Source organism: Cebus imitator, unplaced genomic scaffold (assembly GCF_001604975.1).
Source record: "Cebus imitator isolate Cc_AM_T3 unplaced genomic scaffold, Cebus_imitator-1.0 Scaffold279, whole genome shotgun sequence".
NCBI classification, from domain to species: Eukaryota; Metazoa; Chordata; class Mammalia; order Primates; family Cebidae; genus Cebus; species Cebus imitator.
In genome coordinates this window covers 2,238,353-2,264,853 of record NW_016107594.1, presented here as the reverse complement: position 1 = coordinate 2,264,853, position 26,501 = coordinate 2,238,353, and the positions used below count along the sequence as shown (strand labels likewise).

The 26,501-nt window shown below is 39.8% G+C and overlaps 1 protein-coding gene and 1 long non-coding RNA gene across 3 annotated transcripts in view; both read right to left on the bottom strand.

The window, feature by feature from the left end:
* The window catches only part of CSMD1 (CUB and Sushi multiple domains 1), a 2,110,588-nt gene that overhangs the window by 612,934 nt on the left and 1,471,153 nt on the right, over positions 1–26,501 (bottom strand). The gene's annotated exons all lie outside the window — the stretch shown is intronic.
* LOC108284457 lies at positions 4,000–26,113 on the bottom strand. The gene is made up of 3 exons (XR_005195846.1): positions 26,020–26,113; positions 9,649–9,653; positions 4,000–4,010 (listed from the first exon to the last, which is right to left on the bottom strand). It is a non-coding gene; the product is annotated as an uncharacterized LOC108284457 (long non-coding RNA).

The window sequence follows — 26,501 nt, the reverse complement described above, 5'->3', positions numbered from 1 at the left end:
AGTCACATTTCCTAAGGGGTTTTCAGCTGGATGTCAGTTGGTATCTGGGGAATGTGGTTTCCATACCAAATGATTTTAGGAATCAATTGTGTATATCCTTTTTCACTCTTACAGTCCCAGAGCCTTAGAGCAACAACTGCATAAACATCCAGGTTGAGCATAAAGCATCTTAAGGCTAAGATTACTTTATTTCCTTGTTACAAATTTGTCACGCAACATTTTCTTTGGGTCACATTTTGGCAACGGTTACTCTTTTGCCTAAATTTATTCACCAACTATCTGGGAGCCACTTACTACAAATGGTTTAGTCTCAAATTCAAGTAAAAGATAGCCAGGCTTACTGTAAGACATTTATTAATTCAACTAATTTATTTATTTAGAGACAGTGTCAGGCTTTGTCATCCAGGCTGGAGTACAGTGGTGCAATTAGAGCTCACCATAGCCTTAAACTCCTGGGCTCAAGCCATCCTCCCGCCTCAGCCTACTGAGTATGGGGTATACCACCACAGTCAGCTAATTTTTCTGTATTTTTATAGAGATGGGGTCTCCCCATGTTGCCCAGGCTGGTCTCAAACACCTGGCCTCAAGCAATCCTCCTGTTTTAGCCTGCCAAACCTCTAGGATTACAGGCATGAGTTGCTGTGCCCAGCCACTGTGGGGAGTTAATGACAGAGGACACTGAAATAGTTATTCAAGTTTTCGATCATACTTTCGATCTTCCTATGTACCACGCTGAGTCACTACAGGGAGAACCTGAATCAGAGGAACAGAAATGGTCATGCAAGTGTGAACTCTGACACACTGCAGCCTGACCTCGAGTGGTCTTCCCTCCGGTTCCACCCATGTTGCTGCAAAAGCCTCCACGTTCTCACTTATAAGTGAGAGCTAAATATGCATACACATGGACATAGAGTGTGACCCAAAAGACCATGGAGACTTAGAGGAGAGGGTGTGGGTAGGAAAGGGAGGAATGAGAAGTTACTTAATGGGTATAATGTACCTTATTTAGCTAATTGATACCCTAAAAGCCCTGAGTTAAACACTACAAAATCTATTAATGTTACAAAATTTTGTACCCCATAAATTTATACAAATAAGTGAGAATCAGCAATTAGCTTCACTGCTTTTTTGTCAATCTAAATAAATTTGATTTTAACCTTGAATTGTAAAGTCTTTGGCAGTTCACATTTTCCCACATGCTTTGAACATTCCCAAGGGCTGGATTCCTTGCTGTTTCCTTTCCCTCTAGTTTTTGTATGTGAAGCGTGGTTTTTGGTCCTGTTGTAGGTAGAATTCTATGCTGGCCACTAAGATTCCCCCTTCTGGTGGACACTGCTTCAAAACCAGCAGAAGTCCCCACCAGTTGGCTACATTTATATGACCTAGGGACATCCAGGGAGGGACTCTCCTACCAACTTGCAACAAAAAGTAACCTAATCAAGCCACCTACCATCCTGCCATATATACAAGTAGATATGTCCCTAAATGGCTGATAGATATTATTACTGTTGTTATGATATCAAGCTTGGTGTCCAGATCTTCGACTGTCTTACATAGTAGAGCATGTGGCTTTCGGCAGACCTACCCAAAGCACTATCATTTTGCTTCTAACTCCTGGAATGATCAATATAAATTCGAGCCGAGTTAATAAGTTTGTGTGTATATCAGCAATTTGTACTTAAACTAATGACTTTACAACATATGGCAACCTGTGGGTTCAATTAATGTTAACACCTAAGCGAGGGTGAGGGAATTCCGTTGAGTCTACCATGTGTAACTGTAGAGGAAGAATGGGCTTAGCGTCACAAAGCAGGTTCACCTGTGGGCTGAGTGAAGTTGAGCCAGGCTTCCTCTTTGATTAGTGGGGGTTATGTTTTTTCCTCTCCAGGGTGTCTCTGAGGATCGGCCTCAATGTGAAGGATGAGCCTGGCTCCTGGTAGAAATGCACTCAGTGGTGGTCACTGTCTCCGTCGTGGCTAGTGAGAAACGGTAATTCGCAAGTGTGAGCTGTCACTACCATCTAGTGGCAGTGGTCAGAAGTGTATGCACAGTGCAGTAAGCAGGAACTGGTTGCCCTCAGAGCAGCCTCCCTCCTCCAGTCCTGCAGGTGGCAGGAGCCCGAATACCCAGTGTCCACTGAGTGTAAGGGACTAACTCCTGTCTTCAGCACCTGGAATGCTGCTAGGTTTGTGCCATCCTTGGGGGATAGTCTATGCTCTGTGGTTCAGATAAGAAGTCCAAGTAGAGAAAATTCAATCTAGTTTATCAGGATTTATTGTACTTGCCCTTGTAGTCAGTAGAGTCAGTAGTCACTGGGAGCTTTAACATACAGCACTGTGCAACAAAAGGTCAAACTCTCTCTTCTATGACTTATATTCCTATCACCTGTATGAGTTTTTATTATTATTAAATAAGCCTGCTTTTTTAATACATCGTAAGATATCAAGCAATAAAAACGAATACTACACCCACTGCATTCTAAAAATTGACGATGCATATGTTAGCTAACTGTAACATAATAAAAATATGTAAAATAATTTCCTTAGGAATTTAAGACATTGTTTCATAAAGGTTTTGGCAAACCCCCTACTTATTAATCCTTCTTTGAAACATTAATATTGCACATTGGTTTTAGATAGCTCTATTATTCTGATAATGTAATGATGGAAATCATGTTTCCTTTAAAAAAGTTTATGTAATATCATTTATTTCAGGCAAATTACATATTCATTTGTGATGCTTTGTAATTGTAAAAATCATATATCACTTCATACATAATCAAGAATCAAAAGTTCTTAACTACTTTATTTGGGGCAATAAATCAAGAACACTTCACCAATTAGAGAGTCTCATCCATTAGCACTTGGCAAAAACTTGGTCAAATGTTACAGATACAATAAATACTTGTAAATTAATTCAGCAGCTTCCTCTCCTATATTTCATAGCTGATGTTCCTTTTACTTTTCTTGGATAGAGAATAATGAGTGTTTCTCCTATTAAAGTTGTTTATTCACTCAGGGTATGTTTTATTCTTCCATTTATCATATCTTTGTTAGAGAAAGGGCTTTCCTACAAGACTGCTAAATGCTTTCATGCTAGATGTGCAGAAACTGATGGCCAATGACCCGATCCTATGCACAGAGTTTTTAAAAGAGTGTTTACAGTTTATAAACCAACACTCGAAAATCAGGATTTCACCTGGACTTCTAAATTTACATCTTTACTGTACTTGAAAAATTAGACGATGGATCAAACAGAGTTTAAGTTTCATTCCCACAGACACCATCAGCTGGAACTGAGTAGCAACGGCACACCTGAGATGCTTTACCTGGAGTGGTGCACCTGAGATGGGACACTTGAGATGCCTTATCTAAGATGATGCAACTGAGATGGCACCTGGGCTGGCTCACCCCTGAGTTGCCTCACTGTGATTGTGTGCACACTCAAGTGAGCCCCATTCCCCCACCCAACAAAGGTATACAGCTCTCCTCTTTGTTGCTAGACTGGCCTTGTCTTCCTTAGCAACTTGGCACAGCCTGCCATCTCTGTCCTCTTTCAATCACCTGCACCTGTGATCAGCAGTCATGCAGCTCTACATGTATGCCACACGGGAAGCCACACTTCTCCACCTGCTCTAACAGCCTGGTGGAAGGCAACATCTCCTCTCACCTGGAGTGTCACTGTGGTCTTCCTAAGTGTTCCAGATTGCTCTCTGATCCCACTCTTGCTTCACCTGCACACCATACTACATGCAACTGCCACAGCAACCTTTGTGAGGCCCCAACCTCATCAAAGCACCCTCCCTTCTGGAAATCCTGAGCAGTATCCCACTGAAGTGAGAATAAAATCCAGACACCTTAGAACAGCCTGAAACAGCCAGAGATGGCCTCTCCTTCGTCACTGAGCCACGTGTCTTACAACCTCGCCCCAATCCTTTTCCCTACCCTTGTGGATAGCATGGACTGCCTGTCTTTTTCTATCACATGCCCATCTGTTCTGGCCTCACAGCCCTGACATTTGTGGTTATCTCTGTCTGAAAGAATCTTCGCAAGGCTGCCTCATGGGTACCATTAATCTTTCAGTCACTCTCTACTGGGCTGATTTAGATTAAATGGTCCCCCTCAACACAACATAACCCCAGCTCTTTCCCTACTCCTGGTTTTGTCTTCTAGGCAGCACTTTTAATATAATAAATACACACATATTATTTGTTTCCAGGCTAACGCCTTCATCCATTAGGTTATAAATCATGAAGACAGTTGTGTTTACATATGTTCTCATCTGCATCTCCAGATTAGAAACAGAGCTGGGCATATAACAGGAGGGCTACACACATGTATTATATTATTAATCCCACAGAGGTTTTCATTTTATAGGTGCAAGGAAAAGTGTGATTCAGAAGTTATAACACTTAGCCAAGAATTGAAGCAAAGCACAGCTCTGCCCCTCTAAATCCTAACAAGGCTCTCTCCCTGATCCCTCACTGTCGGGTGACCCTGTCACACACTAAGGACCAACTCAAGTGTGGGGTAATGGCGTTTAAAATTAAAAACATATCACACATTGAAAATAAGGATCTCTACCCCTTCCTTTATACCTATGAAAAAGGAAGGAAACTCAAGACAACTTAAAGTACCATGGAAGTATCTGGTTGATAATTTTGTTCAACCAAACGAACTTAGCTATGATTTTCCTTTTAATGTAGGCACAATCATTTCATGGATAGACCGCAACTTCTCTTGTTTCCCGTAAACTGTTGCCAGATTGAGAAACAATCTAAAGCCTGCTTATGTTTGCATCTCCAGTAAAACAGGGCTGCGTCTGTGGTGCGTGCTGCTGTCTGCAGCACACTGCAATCTCTTATTGGCTCATAAATAGGCTTTTCTGTGATTCCATTTTGCTTGTAGACTTGGTTTTTACAGTCACAGTTTCCATACTTGGAAATGAAACTGAATTGAGTATAGCACAATGACAGTTTAGTCTTGGAAAAAAGCCTTATTCTAATGTTTTAAGCTTATTAAACACTGAATTTTAAATAACTTAAATAAATTTTAAATAACTGTACAAAACAACCTTCTCATCTGGCAAACAGAGTTAATTAAATAGGTGCTAACTCTTCTTAGAAATACCTGGAAACCTTGCAGTACAATAGTGCCCTATACAGAATCTCCTTTAAAATCAAGTACAGCTCAGGATGGATGGATTAAAGACTTAAATGTAAAACCCAAAACTATAAAAGCCTTAGAATAAAATCTTGGCAATACCATTCAGGACATAGTCATGGCAAAGATTTCATGACAAAAACATCCAAAGTAATTAAAACAAAAGCAAAAAAACTGACAAATGGGATCTAATCAAACTAAAGAGCTCCTGCATGACAAAAGAGACTATCATCAGAGTGAACAGGCAACCTACAGAATGGGAGAAAATTTTTGTGATCTCTCTGTATGACAAAAGGCTAATCTCCATAATCTACAAGGAACTCAAATTTACAAGAAAAAAAACCATTAAAAAGTGGGCAAAAGACATAAAATAGACACTTCTCAAAAGAAGACATCCATGTGGCCAAGAAATATATGAAAAAAAGCTCAACATGACTGATCATTAGCTAATTGCAAATCAAAATAATGCTGTATGGAGCTTCATAGAACATAGTACAGGACAGTTCAGATCCGCTTCTCCCCCTATTCTCACTCAAATTTCTGAAGAAAAACTGTAGAATGTGCTGGGAATGCTGTCATTTGAGGTAAAAAGGAGCAAAATGGAACCGCTTGGGCTCTCTTCCAGTCTTCCCCAGGACAGAATATCCTTCAATGCTTCAGTTAAGTGAGATCCATAACCCTGGGGTACAAAACCCAGGGAGAGCTGCTTTCCCATGTCCCTCAGCTACCGTGGAAGTGGGGCTCATGCAGTTGAGACAACGTCCTCCCCTGAGCCTTGGGGGACCAGCTAGCAGTGACTGTGGGTTCCTGTTCCTCCCTGCTGCCTATCTGTGAGTAATTCAACACTTCACGGCACTTGCTGTGTGTGGGTGTGTTCTCTCTCACTGGACTCAGACAAGTTGGTAACCAGTGCCCAGGGAACCTGCTTCACACACCATGAGCAACTCTGCACATCCTGAAGGATTATCTCAAACAGAGAGAAGGACAAATGTCAATACCCTGAGACAGAGACATGCTTGATGCATTTGAGAAACTGGTATGCCTTAGCAGTAAGCGACCTTGGGGAAGCCCAGGACATAAGGTAGAGGGGTAATGAGGCATGGTTCACATAAGACGTTGGAGGACATTGTATGAACAATTTGTATTTTTAGGGAGTGAGGTGAAAAGTCACTGGAGGATTCTGAGCAAAAGAGAGACATAAACTAACTTTTGAAAAGAATCACTCTTGTTTCTGTGTTGAGAATGGAATGAACAGGGGTAAGTGCAGAAGGGCAGAAATGAGTCAGGAGAGATTTGCAATAATCTAGGCAAGCTGTGATGGTTGCTTAGGCTGGCAATTAATTGTGGAAATGGGGGGATGGTTGGATTCCCGACATGATGGAAAATGAACAGAGTGAATGGGTTTGCTGATGAACGTGGGGTATGGGAGCAAAAGAAGAATGAAATTAAGTATAATGATTTTCAGCCTAAATAACTGACAAAGAAAAAAGGACCGCCATTTTCTAATATCTAAGAAGAAAAGACTATGAGAGGAACAGGTTTTGTAGAGGAGACCCAGAGTTTGCTTTTAGGCATGCTGTGTTTCAGATGTCTCCTGGACACTTAGGGGAGATGGTCACATGGACAATTCACTGTTTGCAGCCTGAGTTCAGAGTCTTAATAGGAACATTTTGGTAGAAGTCAGCAGACGGACTGTATTTGAAGCTGCAGGATCAGAGTGAGGACGGATGAAGAAAATGAAGATGAAGACGATCTTGAGAATTCCATTGTTCATAGGAAGGGACATGAAGTGGCCTCAGCAAAGCAACTGAGACAGCAGAAAGAGTCAAATAGAAAAGGGACCAAGAAGGAGAGTCCAAGTAGGTAATAAAGGAGTCTTTCAAAGGTGAAGAGTCCAATGCTAACCACAAGACAATGTGTGAGAGGTGTTCAAACCAGAGTGAGTCCACCTTGAACGAGGGCTTGGTAAAATGAGGCTGGAACCTGCTGGGCTGCATTCCCAGAAAGTAAGGTATTCCTAGCCTCTGGATGTTCGTGGATAAGGGAAGAGATTGATAATATTCACCAAACAAACCCAACCTTAAGTGGACCAACATCCCAATATCTTGAGAACAGAAGCATTCCTAATTTTGCTTTAAATAATATTGATTCTTTCAAAATATGGTAATTAAGAACATTAGTATTTTATCACAAACCTTCCAGCAGAGCACATCTCCCCATGGTCTTTTCTTATCCTATACATGAACAAGCATTTTACCTAGGGTGGACACATTCCTTCTCTTACTCCCGGGAATGCCTTACTCTTGTCTATGGAGTAGCTGCTCTTTCACACTTTACTTTCTTAATAAACTTGCCTTTGATTTGCACTGTGGACATGCCCTGAATTCTTTCTTGCACAAGATCTAGGAAACCTCTCTTGGGGTCTGGATTGGGGCCCCTTTCTGGTAACAAATGCACGGGGCCCTGGGAATGGACCATTCAATCTGACAGCTTGGTAGCCACTGCCTATGTGCCTGCAGCTATTCAGTGGGCAGAAGCCACACAATCGTGACTAGAGAGGGCTCAGGAAGACCAGGATGCAGGCTGGAGACAAGGAACAGAGTCAACTTTCAGAAATGCTGTTTGCTTTTCTCTAATGAGAAAAGATAAGATGACAAGCAGGAGATGACAAGACACGTACTGGTCCAAGATGCCTTACAGCTTTAGTAAGTAAAATGTCAATATGGGCATTGCTACGAATTAATACCAACTTAATGTTTAATCTGAAAGTATTTAAAAAGTCTTAGAGCTCTTCTATCTCATGTGTCAACTTGATCCTTCATTTTATTTTTATTTTTGTTCCTTTTATTAAATTTCTCAGGATAGTATAAAGTTAATTTCAACGTGCAATTTCCTGAATATAAACTCATCTATGACCTTAACATAGCATAAAACCTAGGATAGGGATCAACCAAGATCATTCCTTCGTCTCTCTCTCTCTCTCTCTCATTACTTGTGATCTTATTACAGTAAAGGGCTCCACGCTTAGCAAAGAGGAGGAGGTAAAATATTGTATCCATCTGTCTATGCATATATGTGTGTGTGTGTGTGTGTGTATATATGTTTGTGTGTATATATACATATACATATATATACACATATATATACATATATATGTATGTATACACATATGTATGTATATATATGTATATATACACACACACACACACATATATATCTATGAACTTTTTTGATTTAAAAAAGGACATGGTCTTGATGATTTTCAAAGTTGATTTTGTCCCTAGAATTATCTATAGTATGAAATAAATTGGTAGCTTTATGCCAGTACTTAATATATTCTTCTAGAAAACAGCTGTGAAACATAAATAGTCATTGTGATATCTGATGGTCCAAGGTGGCCATTTCTGAAAAGCAGGTGTGCAAAAGAAGATAAATTTTCCAAGCCTAGGTCTACAGACAATTTTGAGGTGAGTGACAAAGAATTGTACTCTTCTGTATCACTTCACTGCTCTAACACAATGTGGAATACAAATGAATCCTGTCTTTACAACGAAGGCTACTTACAATGGGCTTTCCACTGTGGTAATCCACGAAGAACGAGTCAGGTGCATCGTCAGTGGTGGCCAACTTACAGGCACTGTGTTTGGCAAAATTGAGGACACTTAACTGCAAATCGCAGCCACCTGACAGGTAATGGCATTGATTATTTTAAAGGGCTACTGGAATCTCAAATACAGTAAAGCTTTTTTTACAAAAAAGTCACATTCTGTGAAAACACTCAGGAAGCAAGCTATTTAGTAGCAGAATTTATTGGCCACAAAAAGCAAAGTCAAGCAGTTGGTGCAAACTTAGTGACATGGCAGTAAAATTAGAGTGAGTGCATAGTGGGAATGCTAGGACACGGACCAGAGGGGAAACTGGAATGGTTTTGCTCCTAAAATGAACAATTAGTCAACATATGGATAATGTCACATGACACTGAGCAAGATTTCTATAATAAGCCAAAACACAATTTCTCAATCAAGTTGACAGTTAACAGCCCTTGCTAACAAAAGTAAATAGCAGTAAAATTCAAGAAAATATGTTTTCCTGTGCAGAGGTGTCTCAATTAAGCAAAGGTCATCATGTATTTAACAGTTTGTCTTCATTTCTGAAGAAAAATACCTCATCTTAGGTAAACTGTGTGAGGGTCTACACAGATATAGTGCCCATAAATCGTTGGTTGGCCATGTGAGTTTTGCCTCTGTTGTTAAAAATAAATAAATCCTGATGCTGTCACAATACATTGTTCTCCTCACAGTATAGAGCTATTGTCGAAAGTTTTGAAAAATGCTGCAAAAATGATTAACATTATACAACAAAAACAAATTCACTCAATAATGTCTAAAGACTATATAAAAAGCTGGAAAAGTCTTCAATCAATGTGGAAACTACTGAAGATGAAAAGGAGCTGCAGAAATTAGCCTCCACAGTTGTGTTTCGTCACATGAACTTTTAGAACAGGATTCTGCAGCTCCCTGAAGAACACAATTTAATTCCAGTGATGTTATTACTGAAATTAAAGGGAAGGTAAAATGCTGGAAAAACCATGATGCAAGGGACACAGTGAAATGCTTCCACTGCTGCTTGGGGTTAGAGTGAGGGAGGATATCAGAGATATTGCAAAACTCAATAGCATCCCCCTCCTGTCCACAGATGTGGGGCTGGTAAGGGCCCCTTCTCTGGATCTGCTCTTTAGCTGGAGACCTGACTTTGCCAGCAGGACCAGTGATGTGGGCTGCAGGCTGGCCAATCCTTGCGCAGCCATTCACACAGGCTCCTGGACAGTGTGGGCGTAGCAAAGACGAATACCTTGCCTTACACAAGAAAACAGGGCCACATGGCTTTGACTTTGGCCTTAAATGTGTAAGCAAGCCTCTTTTTGTGTTATGAGCACCAAGAACAAAGATAGAAACTCCCTCTTCAGAAGAAAATGAAATGAATGTGAGCTTATTTCAATTTCTAACTGAAAAAGTAAAATGTGTACAGTCCAAAAAGCAAAACCGTTTAGTTTCCACAGTAAAGAGGTAAAATAGATTCAGTGTTTAAAACACTAACTCTTAAGCATATACAGATGTATAAAGAGATCAATAGGTCAACAATTGTCTGTAATGGTTTTCAATTTCTGGACATATATTTATGTCTGATCTCATCACTCGAATAAGAAAATATTTTTCCAAAGTCTCATACAAAATTGTGTTTTAGGCTTTATTTTTATTTATATTGCCTCACTATTTACACAGCAACTTTACTATTTTGTATTGTTAATAAAGTGGGTTTGTAAGTAATATTAATTTAAATATATGTACAACTTTTCTTTGTAGTTAAATCTACCAAGTCTACCAATATGAAAAACAATAGATCTTATTTTGGCTTGAGCTAGTTATCTAATAGAAATATGCTGTGCTTTTCTTGTTGCTGTTTAAGATTTATGTAAAGAAAATGATTAAAGACATGCAAACAGAGTTTTTTAAAGGGAATTTTGCTAGGTAATTTTTTTAAATGTCATTTTAAGAACAAAACGTATATGCCACAGGCTGTATCTTGGTGTCATAAAGTAGAAATTTGTGATGTTTGGATATGGTAAAGAAAAAAAAAAAAAAACAACTAAAAGAAAGGCAATGAGTTTATAACATTCCTGGAGAGGGGTAAGCACCCCCTGAAAGTAGGACAGTATTTTGGTCAAAATAAATAGGTCCACAAATAAAATATTCTGCACTCAAAAGAGCACTGATGATTATCACTGCGTGTCTATGTTGGTACATGTAACAATGCTACATCGGGTTCCTGCACCCTAGGGTCCCTTCACCTTCCTCTGGCCACAAGGGCTGATGGAGACATCTCAGTGTCAGGCTCTGCCCTTCCTCACTGTCTGTAGCCCTTAACTATTTTAAAATGTTTATTTTCATGTTTTAACATTTTTTAATTTCCACAGGTTATGGGGAACAGGTGGTGTTTGGTTACACAGGTGAGTTCTTTAGTGATGACTTGTGAGATTTTGTTGCACCCATCACCTGGGCAGTATATACTTCACCCAATTTGTAGTCTTTTACCCCTCACCCCCTTCCCATCCTTTCTTCCCGAGTCCCCAAGGTCTATTGTGTCATTCTTATCCCTTTGCCTCCTCATAGCTTAGCTCCCACTTATGAGTGAGAACAGACAATGTTTGTTTTTACATTCCTGAGTTACTTCACTTACAAGAGTAGTCTCCAACCTCAACCAGGTTGCTGCAAATGACATTAATTCATTCCTTTTTATGGCTGAGTAGTATTCCATCACACACACACACACACACACACACACACACACACACACACACACACACACACACACACACACACCATGGTTTCTTTATCCACCTGTTTATTGATGGGAATTTGGGTTGTTTTTAAAGAACAAGCCTGGCCAAGTTACTTTTATGCTTAACCAGATTCTCAGCTTCCTAAGCCCTTTTGAAGCAAACCCACTCTTGCTAGGAGAGCGGCAGGGTGCTCCCTGGATTGGGTCCCACTCCCCACCCCAAGTCCACCTCTTCCCCTTCTCACCCTGGTGTCATACACACTAAGCTCTTGCACGTTCCTGTGCCTGTTCTGTCTTGATTCTGCTCTTGCAGACGCCCCTCCCGATATGCCTGGGTTTCCTCACCCACTGGCCTCTGTTCAAGGAGATCCTGCTCCTCAAAGCCATCCCTGTCATCAGCCCCACCGCCCCTGCTGAAGCCTCCACCACAGAGCCACACACATCGCCACGCAGATGTCTACTTTGGTGTTTACTTTGCTTGTAGATTGGGTGGCTGCAAACTGCAGCTCACGTCCACATCCAGTCTGCGCCTGCTTTCTTGGTAAGGCTGCATGAGAGTGGTTTCTGTGTTCTGAGAGGGTTGTGGAGACCACAAGGAGGAAATGTGCCAGTGACTGTGTGTCCTGCAAAACCTAAACCATTTATCTTGCCCTTTACAGAGAAGTTCGCCAGCTCCTGTTCCAGGACAAGTGGTCTCATATGGGTAGATCTAAGCCTTATTCTACACAGTGCACGTAACGGGAGGCTGTAGTTTGAATGTTTATGGCCCTTGAGGCTCATGAGAAGACTCAGTCCCTGATGCTTCCACACATATGGGGCATAGTGATCAGATGAGGATCATCAGCACATCCAGCATCTCAAACATTTACCCTGTGGGCACATCAACCTTAACTTCCTTTCCCTGGCCTCACAGTTCTCAACCCCTTCGCCTAGTGCTATTTCTGTATTTACTTGTTTGCTTTTCACAGCCACTATGACACCTGAAAACTTGCTATTTGCTTGCTTGACTATTTTCCACTTTGTCCTCATTTGAAAATAAGCCTCATGGCCAACCAAGCTTGTACTATGTGTTCCTACATCCTTCCTGGGTCACAGACGGGCATCTCACGAATACTTGTTGAATGCAAGAGTGAATATATGGGTAAATTGGTTGTATGAATTCCGATGCTGCCAATCTCTGCCCCCACCTGAAAACAGGAGTATGGCATTATGCAAATGTGTCTCTGCTTTCCTCTCATCAGATGACTAAGCACTTCTCAACTTCCAGTGAACACAGACCCCTTTCTCAAAACTATCCAGCTATGCCTTAGTAAGGATCAGTCTAAATCTAACTGCGAGAGCTGATGGAAGGACGGGGTAGCAGTTAAGAGGGTGGACTTGACCCCTCTGTGATTTTGCGTGATTCCATTTTATTTTTGTTTTTTGTTTGTCTTTCTGAGACAGAGTCACGCTCTGTCGCCAGGCAAGAGTGCAATGGCATAATCTTGGCTCACTGCAACCTCTGCCTCCTGGGTTCAAGTGATTCTCCTGCCTTAGCCTCCCAAGTAGCTGGGACTACAGGTGCATGCCACCATGCCCAGCTAGGTGTTTTCCTATCTTTAAAAGGGAAACACTAATGCAGCCTGTCGCATCGGGCATTTAATGTGAACTCTTCAAGAAATATTAACTAATATATTCTGACATTTTTTCTCTACATTATAGCACTGCCCATTTCCAAACTCTATTCTTTTAAACAGTCCAAATTTCAGTGAATGAATGAATGTTTTAAAAGCCAACATACACTTTCGAATTTTTGAGTCATTGGTCTTAGGTCTAAGAGTAGATTCAGGGGGTAAGTGCTTTAGGTTGCACTAAACTGGAATTAACTAATCTGCACACTGAGAACTAAGGAGAAAAGAACATATTTTACCAAATACAAACTTTTATTGTGACTGTTTGATAAGACCCTTTACATCCCTAACCACTGCTTCTACATCGGAAAAGCTCTCTTTTCACTATTGTTTTCTAGTAAAGATATAATTTTTTTTCTGAAGATACATTATGCTCTTTCTGGTGCTCATTTAATACCAACCCAGAGTGTGGTTTGTTACTCTAAGTAATAAAGACACGGCTGACGATGAGAAATAGTCATTGTAGTCTGTTATAACACTTCCATGCTAAAGCCCATGACAAGCTTTGATAATATGATGTTCTCCGTGATGTAATCATGCTAAGTGGAACATGTGTGACCTCATGTCAGTCCAGACGTGACTTTAGATACTGAAGATGAAGCTAGCCACTGTGGGAGCTGAGAACTGATGGGAATCCCACAGTGGAAGAAACAGATGAACTCCAGAAGTTCCATAGCAAATGTTTAAAACATATAAAGAGATTTTGTAGATGCATGTTCTGTATTGTGAAAACAAATGGTAAAATTCTTAGAATGATGAGAGGAAAAAATCTCCTTTACATGAAGGAACTTTGAATTCATCCCAACCTCTAAGAGATGAGATTTTCCACACAAAGAGAGACTATCTGTGAAAAAGACAACATTATGATTTAGAAAAAAGGACTGAGGGAATTAAAAAAATTGTATTGACACAGAAAGTCTGAAAAGTTTCTTAATGGCATGAAAAAATAAGGTCAGCTAATTCTCTTTATTTTTGCATATTTTTAAATTCAATAAAACTATATCTTCATGACATTTTGAAAGTATTACATGCCAAAATAAACAGTTCTCAAAAATTTGTGTATTTTTAAAAGGGATGTTGTTAGGGAGTTATATAGATTCCTCTGACCTGTGATAACTGCCTTTATAACTCAGAAAACACTGCTAAGTAGACTCCAAAGCTTTTTTGAATTGGATTAGCCAGGATAAACACAAGGTGGGGGACATTGTGGTTATGGAAATGTAAGGCATTTTAAGAAATTAAGAGGACTCAAATTTAATGCATAATTACACAGATACCCTTTCTGTTGCAAGAGTATTCACACCAACATAGTTTGTTCACATACTACATTTGGGTCTGAAGTGTACTTTTAGTTTACATGAAGTTTATTGGCATAATAACAGTTCTGCTTTTTAATACAGAAGAATCATTTTCATTAATTTTAAATTTTTAATTTTATAATTTATATTCTTTTAAATTATGTTATAAAACATACCACTTTCTTGATAATTAATAGAGATAGGAAATCTGTTTTAGTTTTCAAAAAAACACAGACGAGAATTTATATTTCAGAAATGGTCTGCCACATACTTAGACCTGTCACTGTCAGTCAATTACTGGTAATTTTGCAGAAAAATACTCAAGAGTTGAATATATTCAAGCAATATAACAATATAATATCATTCTTAAAACCAATTAACCAACCATCAACAAAAGAAATTATGGACAAGAAAAAAGAAGTAAAAGACCTACTCTCAATGTCTTTTATTGGTTTCAGGCTGTGCTAAATTCAATGTGATATTACTTTGCAGATTTATGAGAAGACACTTAAGGTAGATTTTCACTAATGTAGCCGGAGTTCAGACCTGCAGGTGCACCATCATCACATGCTTGGTGAAACGCAGATATGCAAGCCAATTTCAGGAATTTTTATAATAATTTCAGAGGTCATTAACTGCCTTTTTTTTAGATAAATTGTTTCATGAAACAGACAGTGTGTGACAGACCCAAATGATTCATGACCTAATCCTGTATCTATTCAGTTCCTCAGTTTCTTCTCTGTTATGCGAAAAATTTAGAATAGATATTCATAAGTGAGCTGCCTCAAACCAACCATCCTGTAGAAGGAGGACTGCTACTGTGACACAGACTGAATATCCAACAATTATAGCTCTAACTTTATCCGAACATTAAGCATAATTATTAGGTCCCTCATAGCATGCTAGTGATAGTAAAATCTTGAACATAACTTGACTGTTTGTTAACTTAGGATAGTTAAACCAATTTTATTATGTCCATAGTTACAAATATTCTGAAGATATTAAAATAGGTGAAGTAGCCGTATAAATTAAAAAATAGAGAGAGATGTTTGTTTTATTAAGTGAAAAATAAGCAAAGAATTTCATAGAATATTTGTGTCACTCTTAGAAAGGATTAAAAACATACATATGCCCCCCCACACACACACACGCATGCATATCCACAAAAGTCATATTTACATGGTCATGTAAAGGTAAACTTCTATGTAAAGAGGCAAAATAGAATTTAATCTGTATATTAGGTGAAGGAATTTTGGGTGAAATTTGCTTTCTCTATGCTTGATTTTAGTTTTCAAAAATTTAAGTAAACATTACAGTTTTGAAAAGTGGGAAATGGATTGTGTGCTTTTAGCTTATATTATGTGTTATTCATGATTGTATTTAATGCATGTCTAAGCTCAGGATTTTTATATAAGTGAAAAATAAAAAGAGTAGACAAGAAGAATTTTTTTATGGACATAGCCACTTAAGGAAAAAAGACAATTTTTCTTTATAAGAACAGTGAAATGATGAGCTGATGAGAAGACACATTTGGAAGTGATAGGAAATATCTTAAACAGGATCTAGACTCGTTCAATATGAAGTCAGAAGAGTGAAAAATAACTACAAAAGACATGCTGGTTGGTGAGGGTTGTGAACCAAGTTGGGATTGAGGAAGACGACAGTGAAGCTCCCTCCTGGGTTCTGGGGACAGCCTAGAGCTGGGGGAGCAGAGAACAGGGTCACAGACACCCCACATTGAAGGGAAGGGAGGGTAGAAGGGAAGCAAGGCCACAGAACCATGGAATTGAGATCATGGTAACCCCATCTCCTGCTCTGCTGAAAACCATGATGAAGCCACAGCTCCTCTAACAAGGCCACAGTGTGGCCAGGCCAAAGACTATCTGAGCAGGTGGGGACACAGCCAAAGAATCGCAGCACCTTAGTTTTCTTGAACTTGTTAGAGTTTTTTTCTTAGCCTGGCTTTGTTAATCAGAATGTTGAAAGCTTCAGAACTTCCACAGAGGGTCAGTATTTCAGAAACGGGGAGGGAGTAATCTACAAAGTGAGCAGAAGAGATTTCAACAGCATGTCCAGCGAGCTGGGCCCAAGCAGGCCAAGAGTGCTGTGTGAACAGCCAGCAGGCAGGGAGGCCCTGGCAGTGGTGACAGTGTCAGGGGGAGTCAACAGTAACCTGGCAAGTGGGCAGACAGGGCAAGCGGTTCAGGGGTGTTAAGGAAAAACCCAGACACCTGGGCTATTGTCAGAAGCAGGAAATGCTACACAGGCTGAGGAGAAAGAGGAAGCATACTGTGCCTGAGGGGTCCGATGCCAGGGAAGGCAAAGGAACCTGGAGAGCCTTCTGCAGGTGCAGCAGTAGGATCAATGAGAGGCAAACCCTAGCAGGCATTACTAAATTATGAGCAAAACCTAGGCCAGAAAACAAGCAGAATGCGGGCATAAATGTGTCTGGGCAGGTGGTGGGAAACATGGATGGGAGCTTTAGTTAGCAGTGCTTGTGAACTGGGACAGGGCACGTGGTCAGGAGTCCTGAAGCCAATGGGATAATTTAGGCAGTATTTCAACACTGAACCTCACAGAGGTTTTCATTCTGTTCTTGGGACATGATCAGAGGATTTCTGGTGTGGCCACTGATGATCACATCTGAACACTGTAAGGATTTAGCTAAATAATCCTACCTGCTCTTCCCGATGGGGTTGGTGGGGGCAGGTGGCCCTGACAGGTCAGAAGGTGGAGGTAAAGTGGGATGCTGATAGGTTTACCTTTCATGCAGTCAGCCCCATTTAAAAAATTCCACAACTGGATTAACTTAAAAACTTGCTTCACTGAAGCTTTTGTATAACTTTAGTTCATTTTCTTTAATTCTACAAGACAAACTTATTTTACATATAAATTTAAAATAACTATGGAGGTACATGTTCACTTGCATCTGATAACTTTTAATTTAAATGTGAGGGTGCATAAAATAACATATGTGACTATCATAATTTGAGTTTTCTGTTCATTTCCCATTCAATTCTGCATATATAATTTTAGATAGAGAGATAGATAGATGTATAGTTATAGACAAAATCTTTGGTGCCAAATGTTTTTCTATGAAATATACAGAGTGGAGCATTTTAATCATATTTAGGATTCCAGGAGTCAGCCAAATGTAAAATGAAAACAGCTCCAATAAAGCAAATATTTGAATAGATCTTGTTCTCCCGAAGTTAAATGACAGAATATTCAAACTGGTGATTTCAATCCCAAGCAAGGACAGAACAAATAGATATAGAGGTATTTGAGTTAACTTTACTCTTTGAAAGTTTAACTTTCACTTTAGATATTCTTAAATATATATTATTCCATATTACATTTACTACATAAGACTCCCCACAAAACCCAGTAGTACAAAACAGAGGAACTGTTCAGAATCATCAACTTCCTAAATGGATTTTATAAACATGTAACACTTAATTATGAAGGTTTTTGTTTGTTATGGTAGAATTTAGGTGATCCTGTAGGTTGAGATAATTTGTTCAGTCCTTAAGCCAAAATTGTGAGACAAAACACAAACTTACTTTTCATACACACACATGTGCACACATACACACACAGCCCCCTATTAGAAATGGAAAAGTTCAGTATCATGCTATTATTGCCGTCAGGACTGGCACAAAAACACTGCAGTGGGTGCTGCCTGTGCCAGCTGTTAATGAAGATAATGATAATTGCGTCTCTACTGTAGCGCCTTTAAGTGAAAGGAATGACTTAACGTTTAACCTCTCCTCTCTCACAGGTTTGTTAGGGTTCAAGCATAGCTGCTCAGCATCTGACCACGGAAAGCCTGCAGAAAGAGCAGACCTTGGTGGATGCCCCCTCCCTTCACTGCCACAGGAACGGCTCTCAGCACACTTCACACTTCACAGGAAAGCCACACAAACAACTAGCAGGTCATAGGCGCAGTTTTCAAATACACATAAAGCCTCACTTAGAGAACTGCCAAGGCAAGCGGAACCCAGCATCCAGACCTCTGTGGTATCCTCTTTGTAATCTGTAATGGTGGAAACCCCAGGGTAACGGCACTGTCAATAACACAGAATGGCAAGTGCAAAGGAACATGATACAGGCGGCCAACTGCGTTCAAAATATTACCCACCACTGAGCTCCACTGTGACAAATGTGCTTTTTGTGTTACATTCAGGAGAGATTTCTCCTAAAATAATGTTTTGTTTCTCTGTATATGTATTAGTACAATATATTTGGCCATTTTTAGGACCCAAATTATATGTAGATTTGTGGAATTCGTGGCTTGGAGATAGCTGCACATATTTTTAACAGAAGACCTTTAAATTATAAAAGACCATCTCTGTCTCTCTAGTTGGGTAAAGCATTCCAAACTTGGCCATTATTACTGTCATTTATTCATGACCATTTATGGGTCTTCACTATTTGCCAAGTATTGTGCACAAGACTGGAAATTCAAACAGGTTTTAGATACAGCCTTGCTTGAAAAGATAATTTAAGCAATATGTCTCATTATATACCCCAGAACTTAAAGTATAATTTAAAAAATACAGAGGATTAAAAAAAAGGAAAATATTGAGTGTTGGAAGTGAGGTGGAGTCATTGGAACTCTCATATATTGCTGGCAGGAATTTGAAATGGTTCAGCCACTCTAGAAAATAGTTTGGCAATCTTCGAAATTTAAATGTAGAATTATCTTATCACTCTGCAATGCCACTCCTAGGTATATATGCAAAAGAGCCAAAACCAGGTACTGAGACAAGTATATGTGACATATATTCATGGCAGTACTGTTCATAATAACCAAAAGGTATAAACAGCCCAAACATCCATCATTGCATGTATGCATAAACAAATCATATTATAAACAAATACTGGAATATTATTTAGCCATAAAAAGGAATGGAGTAATTATATACACACACATGGCTGAACCTCCAAAATATTATGGTAAGTGAAAGAAGCCAGACGAAAAAAGTCATGTATTGTATGATTCCAAAATAGACCAATCTGAAGGCAGAACACAGGTCAGAGATTATCAGGGACTAAGGGCAACGGGGAGGAAGGGATAGGTACAGACTACTTAACTGGGTAAGGGGTTTTACTCTGGAATGATCAATATATGTGGGGACAAGATAGAGGCAGTGGTTGTACAACACTGTGGATATACTAAATCCCACTGAACTGTTCACTTTAAAATTGTTAATTTTATATTATGTGAATTTCATCTCAATAAATTATTTATTAAAAGAAAAAAAAAAAAAAAAGAAGCAAAAACTCCCAAAAAGAGGCACAGTGTTTCCTTTTAGAGGTGAGCAAGTCCTGAATTGGCCCCACCAGCCTCTCACTGCTTGGGGGTTTCTTTCCTCTACTTTGAGGTCCTATCTCCTGCCTTCTGTGGAAATGCTTGGGGCGTGGAGATAATCATTTTACGTTTCTCTCCACAGTAAAACACACCACAGCGGCTTCTACCTGTGGATATTTTCCCCTTAGTTACTTAGTACGTGAGAAAGGTTTTGCTTTGCCTGGGACAGATATAGTCTTTGGCTGTTTCTACGTTGATTATTAACAGCATTATTTTCCTTTACTCTAAAAGTAACTTACGGGTAATAATGCTATTGGTTCAGCATTTGGATGAGATAATAAGTTATATGGCCAATGACCTAAAAACTAGTTTGTTGGTTTGCAAAAATTGCGGAATGTGTGCCACTCCTCCAATGATGAATGGTGCTTCAACAGTACCTCGTGTTCACCACTCCAGTGATAAATAGTGCCTCCACAGTACCCCGTGAACAGCCCTCCAATGGTAAGTGTCTCAAGAGTACCCAGTGTTAACTCCTCCCATGATTAGTACCCGTGTTTCTCAACAGTACCCTGTTTTCACTTTTCCAATGATGAATATGCCTCAATAGTATCCCATGTTCACTCCTCCAATGATGAATGGTGGTATCTCAATATTACGCTGTGTTCACTCCTACAATGATGAATAATGCCTCAATAGTATCCCATGTTCACTCCTGCAATGATGAATACTGCCTCAATAGTACCCTGTGTTCCCTCCAATGACGAATATGCCTCATAGTACCCCGTGTTCCCTCCGATGATGAATAGTCTCAGTAGTAACCTGTGTTCACTCCTCCAATGATGAATCGTGTCTCAGTATTACCCTGTGTTCACTCCTCCAATGATAGTGTCTCAACATACCCCGAGTTCACTCCTCCAATGAGGAATATGCCTCAACAGTAACCCGTGTTCACTTCTCCAATGAATAGTGGAGGAGTGAACTCGGGGTACTATTGAGACCCCATGTTCATTCCTCAATTATGAATGGTTCCTCAATAGTACCCCGTGTTCACTCCTCCAATGATGAATGGTTCCTCAATAGTACCCCGTGTTCACTCCTCCAATGATGAATAGTGTTTTAATAGTACCCCTGTTTACTCATCCAGTGATGAATGGTGCCTCAACAATGACCCGTGTTCACTCCTCCAATGATGAACAGTGTCTCAGTAATATACCATGTTCACCTGCCACCCTGTATTGCTCATAGTGTCTGAAAAAGAAAGCGTCCTGGGGCAGCACTGTGATTCCAGGTCCCAGAGTAGCACAGTATGATGGCAGAACTCAAAAGAAAAGATAAATGACTACAAATGAGATTGTCGTGGTGTTCCAGTGACCTGTCATGAAAGACGGGTGCCATGTAAAGGATCATGGAGAAGTATTAAAAGATATTTTACTAAAGAATAACATCCTCTTGTTTTTACTTTGCTATCAATGCTGTTGAAATACAACTGTGTGTACCCTGTGGCAGGAGCTCTCATGAGCTCTATTTCACCACATGGTACATATCTGGGCAATAAGTATCAGTATTTCAAATGTGCAACAACATTATTGTAATTCTAATTCAGATAAGTTGTCCTATGGAAATAATTGCCATTGGTGTGAACATGAAGATACCCATAAAATCACTGTTTGTGAACATAAAGACTAGGCATGGTCTGAACAGAGGTTTAAATGAATAAATTGATGGAAAGAAATACTAAGCAGCCATTAAAAATAATAGGGTGCATCTGGGAATATATGCAATATATTGGAAAGTGGCAAAGCAATCTGTAAATTTGTGGAACATCATCTAAAGTTTAAAGGCACCATTAAGAAGAAAAAGAAGGAGGAGGATAAAGAAGAAGAAAAATGAAAGACGATAAAGGAAATTAATTTGGTTTTGTGTTACAAATACAAGTCTTAAAAATAGGTACCTACAATTATAATCACTGATTATCTTGAGATTAAAACACTTCAGGACCTTTACTTTTTGCTCTGTATTTGACTGTACTATATCATGTTTAAAATAATGGTCACGTATTAACTTTATTTTATACACATATCTACATTTCAGATTTATTGTGGAAAATAAATTAGAAACTGAAGAGTGAAGAGAGACAAACATCTCTGAGGGATTACAAGAAAACACATGGCAGGATTACTAAGAAGCCCCTAGAAGGGACACAGTGAGAATGAAGAAGGGTTGAAAAGACATCTAAGAGGTGAAGGAATTATTGCTTAGCTGGAGGTGACAGAGGAGAAAAGGTATGCAGCATGAAGGTGGGTTTTCTGGGTTTCATAACAAGATGAGTTACCAGGGTAAAGGATTTAGTGTGGAGGCAAATTGGTGAATGAGAGACAACTGATTTTTTTCTGGATCTGTTCACTAGAAAACACACCCAGGGATTCTAAGACCTGTTTGAACTTGCAATGCCGGGTTCAGCAAAGTTGATTATATAATTTACCTCTTAGCTGCATAGGAAGAGCCCTTGAAAGAATGGGATGCAAAGAAAATCAAGGTCCAAAGAGGAAATCATATTAATAGAAGTATAATATTAATAGTAATGATGTTACATACTTAGGAGCATTTCCACATGCATCAATTCTCTGAGAAACACAGACTTGATACCATCAGTGAACATATCTATTATTATCATCATTACAATTACATGGCATATGAGGACACTGAGAATTAAGAACTTCAGTGTCTCTTCTAAGATGAAACAGCTAGAAAATGGAGGAAAAAAGACTGGAATCCAAGTCTGTGAACTCCAAATCTATTCTTCTCAAGGTCTGTTAGTGTCCTAGAAGACACCAGACCTCAAAATCATGTATTTGGGAAAAGACAGCCCTTCTGAGGTATAAATGGCTCTTAAAGTGAATGGTAGAGGAAGAGAAATAGAAAGGCTAGAGAAAAAGAAGAATGGCAGAAATAGTGGGATGATACAAAAAAATAGATATTTTTATCGTCTTTAAGTGATTTCACGGCAACCATGAATTTCTCTCATGGTACTTTTTGACATAAATTAGTGAAACCTAATTATCATTCAGAGAACTTCTTTTGCTATATGACTCCTTGATTTGACCTTATATAGCTGGAGAAGGAAATTTCATTTATCCTTCCATAAGACAATGGCTTAGGGTAAAGGGTCTTTTGTAGGATTTCATCACGATTTACTAACTGATTCCTCTGGTTCATATTTAATTCCATGTTATAAACGCCTCACATTGTATTTAGAACCCAGATTCAAGGAGTTCTCCAATGGGCAGTGAAAACTACAGTGACCACTCATTGTTTAAATAACAGCAATAAGACTGCAGGCAGTCAATACACATATGAAAAAATGCCCAACATGACTAAACATCGAAGAAATGCACATTAGAACCACAATGAGATATCATCTCACACAAGTCAGCATGGCCATTATTCAAACGTCAAACGATAATAAATGTTGGCAAGGATATAGAGAATGGGAAGACTGTTGGGAATCTAATTAAACTAAAGAGCTTCTGCACAGAAAAACTATGATTAGAGTGAACCAGCAACCAACAGAATGGGAAAAAATTTTTGCAATCTACCCATATGACAAAGGGCTAATATCCAGAATCTACAAAGAACTTAAACAAATTTACAAGAAAAAAAAACAAACAACTCCATCAAAAAGTGGGCAAAGGATATGAACAGACACTTCTCAAAAGAAGACATTTATGTGGCCAAGAAACATATGAAAAAAAGCTCAGTATCACTGGTCATTAAATGCAAATCAAAACCGCGTTGAGATACCATCTCACACCAGTTAGAATGGCAATCATGACAAACTCAGGAGACAACAGATGCTGGAGAGGATGTGGAGAAATGGGAATGCTTTTACACTGTTGGTGGGAGTGTAAATTAGATCAACCCTTGTGGAAGACAGTGTGATGATTCCTCAAGGATGTAGAACCAGAAATACCATTTGACCCAGCAATCCCATTACTGGGTATATACCCAAGGGATTAGAAGTCACTCCACTATAAAGGCACATGCACAATGTTTACTGCAGCATTTTTGACAGTGTCAAAGACTTGGAAACAACCCAAATGTCCATCAATGATAGAGTGGATAAAGAAAATGTGGCACATATACACCATAGTATACTATGCAGCTATAAAAAAAAGATGAGTTCATGTCTTTGCAGGGACATGAATGAAGCTGGAAACCATTATTCTCAGCAAACTGACACAAGAACAGAAAACCAAACACCACATGTTCTCACTCTTAAGTGGGTGTTAAACAATGAGAACACATGTACACAGGGAGGGGAACATCACACACCAGGGCCAGTCGGGGGGTGGAGGGCTAGGGGAGGGATAGCAGGGGGGTGGGGGCTAGGGGAGGGACAGCATTAGGAGAAATACCTAATGTAGATGATGGGGTGATGAATGCAGCAAACCACCATGTCACATGTATACCTATGTAACAAACCTGCATGTTCTGCACATGTACCCCAGAACTTAAAGTAAAATAATAATAAATAATATAAATAAAAAACAGAAATTTAAATTAGTACAACCTCTATGGAAAATCTAAGGAGGTTTCTCAAGGAACTAAAACTGGAACTACCACTTCACTCAGCAATTCTATTACTAAGTATCTACTCAAAGAAAAAGAAATCATCATATGAAAAAGACACCTGCAGTCACATGTTCATTATACACTATTCACAATAGCAAAGCCACAGACTCAACCTAAGTGTCCACCAACGGTTGACTAAATAAAGAAAATGTGGTATGTTTACACCATGGATGTAACACATACCATACAGTCATAAAAATAACAAAATAATATATTTCTCCTCAAAATGGATGCAACTGAAAGCCATTATACTAAGTAAAATAATTCAGAAATGGAAAGTCAAATACCACATGTTCTCACTTATACACGGGAGCTAAACAGTGGGTACACATGAAGATAAGGATGGTAACAACAGACATTGGGCAGTCCAAAACCGGGGAGAGAGGGAGGAGAGCAAGGCTTTAAAAACTATGCATTGGGTACCATGCTTATATTCAGGTGATGTGTGCACTACAAGCCTCAACCCCACCATGATGTAGTATAGCCATGTGACAAAAGTGGACATACCCACCATAAAAAAAATTAAACTAAAATTAAATTAAAAACAGATAAAGAAAAAGCAGTATCTATAAAGTAACTCAATGAGGAAGCAGAAAGCAGGTATGACACTCCAGGAAGACAGGGCTAGCATTCCAGAGGAAGAGGAGCTCAGGCACAGGGGTTTCTGCAGAAGTGAGGGATACTCTCCCACAAGCCATGTATGCCTGTGTACATGGCAGGGCTTACCTTCTCTGATATGTCATAAACTTTGTGAAGGAGGAGCCCGGATTTAACACATCACTACCACTCATCTCAGGAAACACTGTGCAAGTTTACAGTGAAAATGCAGTAAATTCTTATAGATGGATATAATCATATGAGGGAAAAGAAAAACCAACCTATAAAGAAATAAAAATCTAAGATGGCCAAATAGGTATAGCTCTGGAATGCAGTTACCAGCAAGAACACATGGGCGAGTGATCACATTTCCAAACAAATTTTTATTGACCACAGACCAGGAGATTCCTGGGCGGAAAAGCACCATGAGTCTCCAGCATAGCTGTTTCAGCTGGCGCAGTGGGTCTTCACACAAAAACTCACACAAATCTGGGCACTGTTTCAACTGGTGCCTGGAATGCCTAAGAGACAGAGTCGTCCTTTCAACTGAAAAAAAGGAGGCTGAAACAGGGAGCCAGGTGATCTGCCTTGGCAGGACCCACCCCTACAAAGACCAGCAATCTGAAATGTTTTGGATTAAGAGTTTCACAGCAAGCACAGCTGCACCCAGGATGGTCCAGTTCTGTGGGGGTAATGCCTCTTCCACCATTACCGAGGCAGTCCACCATTACAGAGACAGTTTGCCATTACTGAGGCATACCACCATTAGCGAGGCAGTTCTAACTATTCCTCTATAAACAAAACCACAAGGAAGTTCACAAAGCAGCTGGGCAGAGCCCATGGCAGCTCAGCAACACCTCTGCTGGCAGACTGTGACTAGGCTACCACCTCGCTGGGCAGGGCATCTCTGAAAAAAGGCAGCAGCATGTCAGGAACTAAATAAAGCCCACCTTCCAGGACTGAGCACCTGGGAATAAAAGGTGGTTATGAGTTCTGCTGCGGCAGACTGAACAACGATGCTCACAGCTCAGCACGTGAGCTCCTATAAAGGACAGACTGTATCCTCAAGCAGCTCCCCAACCCTCACATATCCAAATAAACACCTCATAAAGGAGAGCTTAGGCTGACATCTAGCGGGTAACCGTCTGGGACAAAGATAACAGAAGAACAAACTGGCAGCAACTCTTACTGTTCTGCAGCTGCTGCAGGTGATGCCCAGGCAAGCAGGGTCTGTAGTGGACCTTCAGCAGTCCTACAGCAGGGGGGGCCTGGCTGTTAGAAGGAAAACTAAATAACATAAAGAAATAACTTCATCATCAACAAAAAGGACGTCCACTCTGAAACCCCATCCAAAAGTCACCAACTACAAAGACCACAGGTAGATAAATCCACAAAGATGGGTAGAAATCAGCGCAAAAAGTATGAAAACAGCCAAAACGAGAACGCCTCTCATCCTCCAAGGGATCACAACTCCTCACCAGCAAGGGAA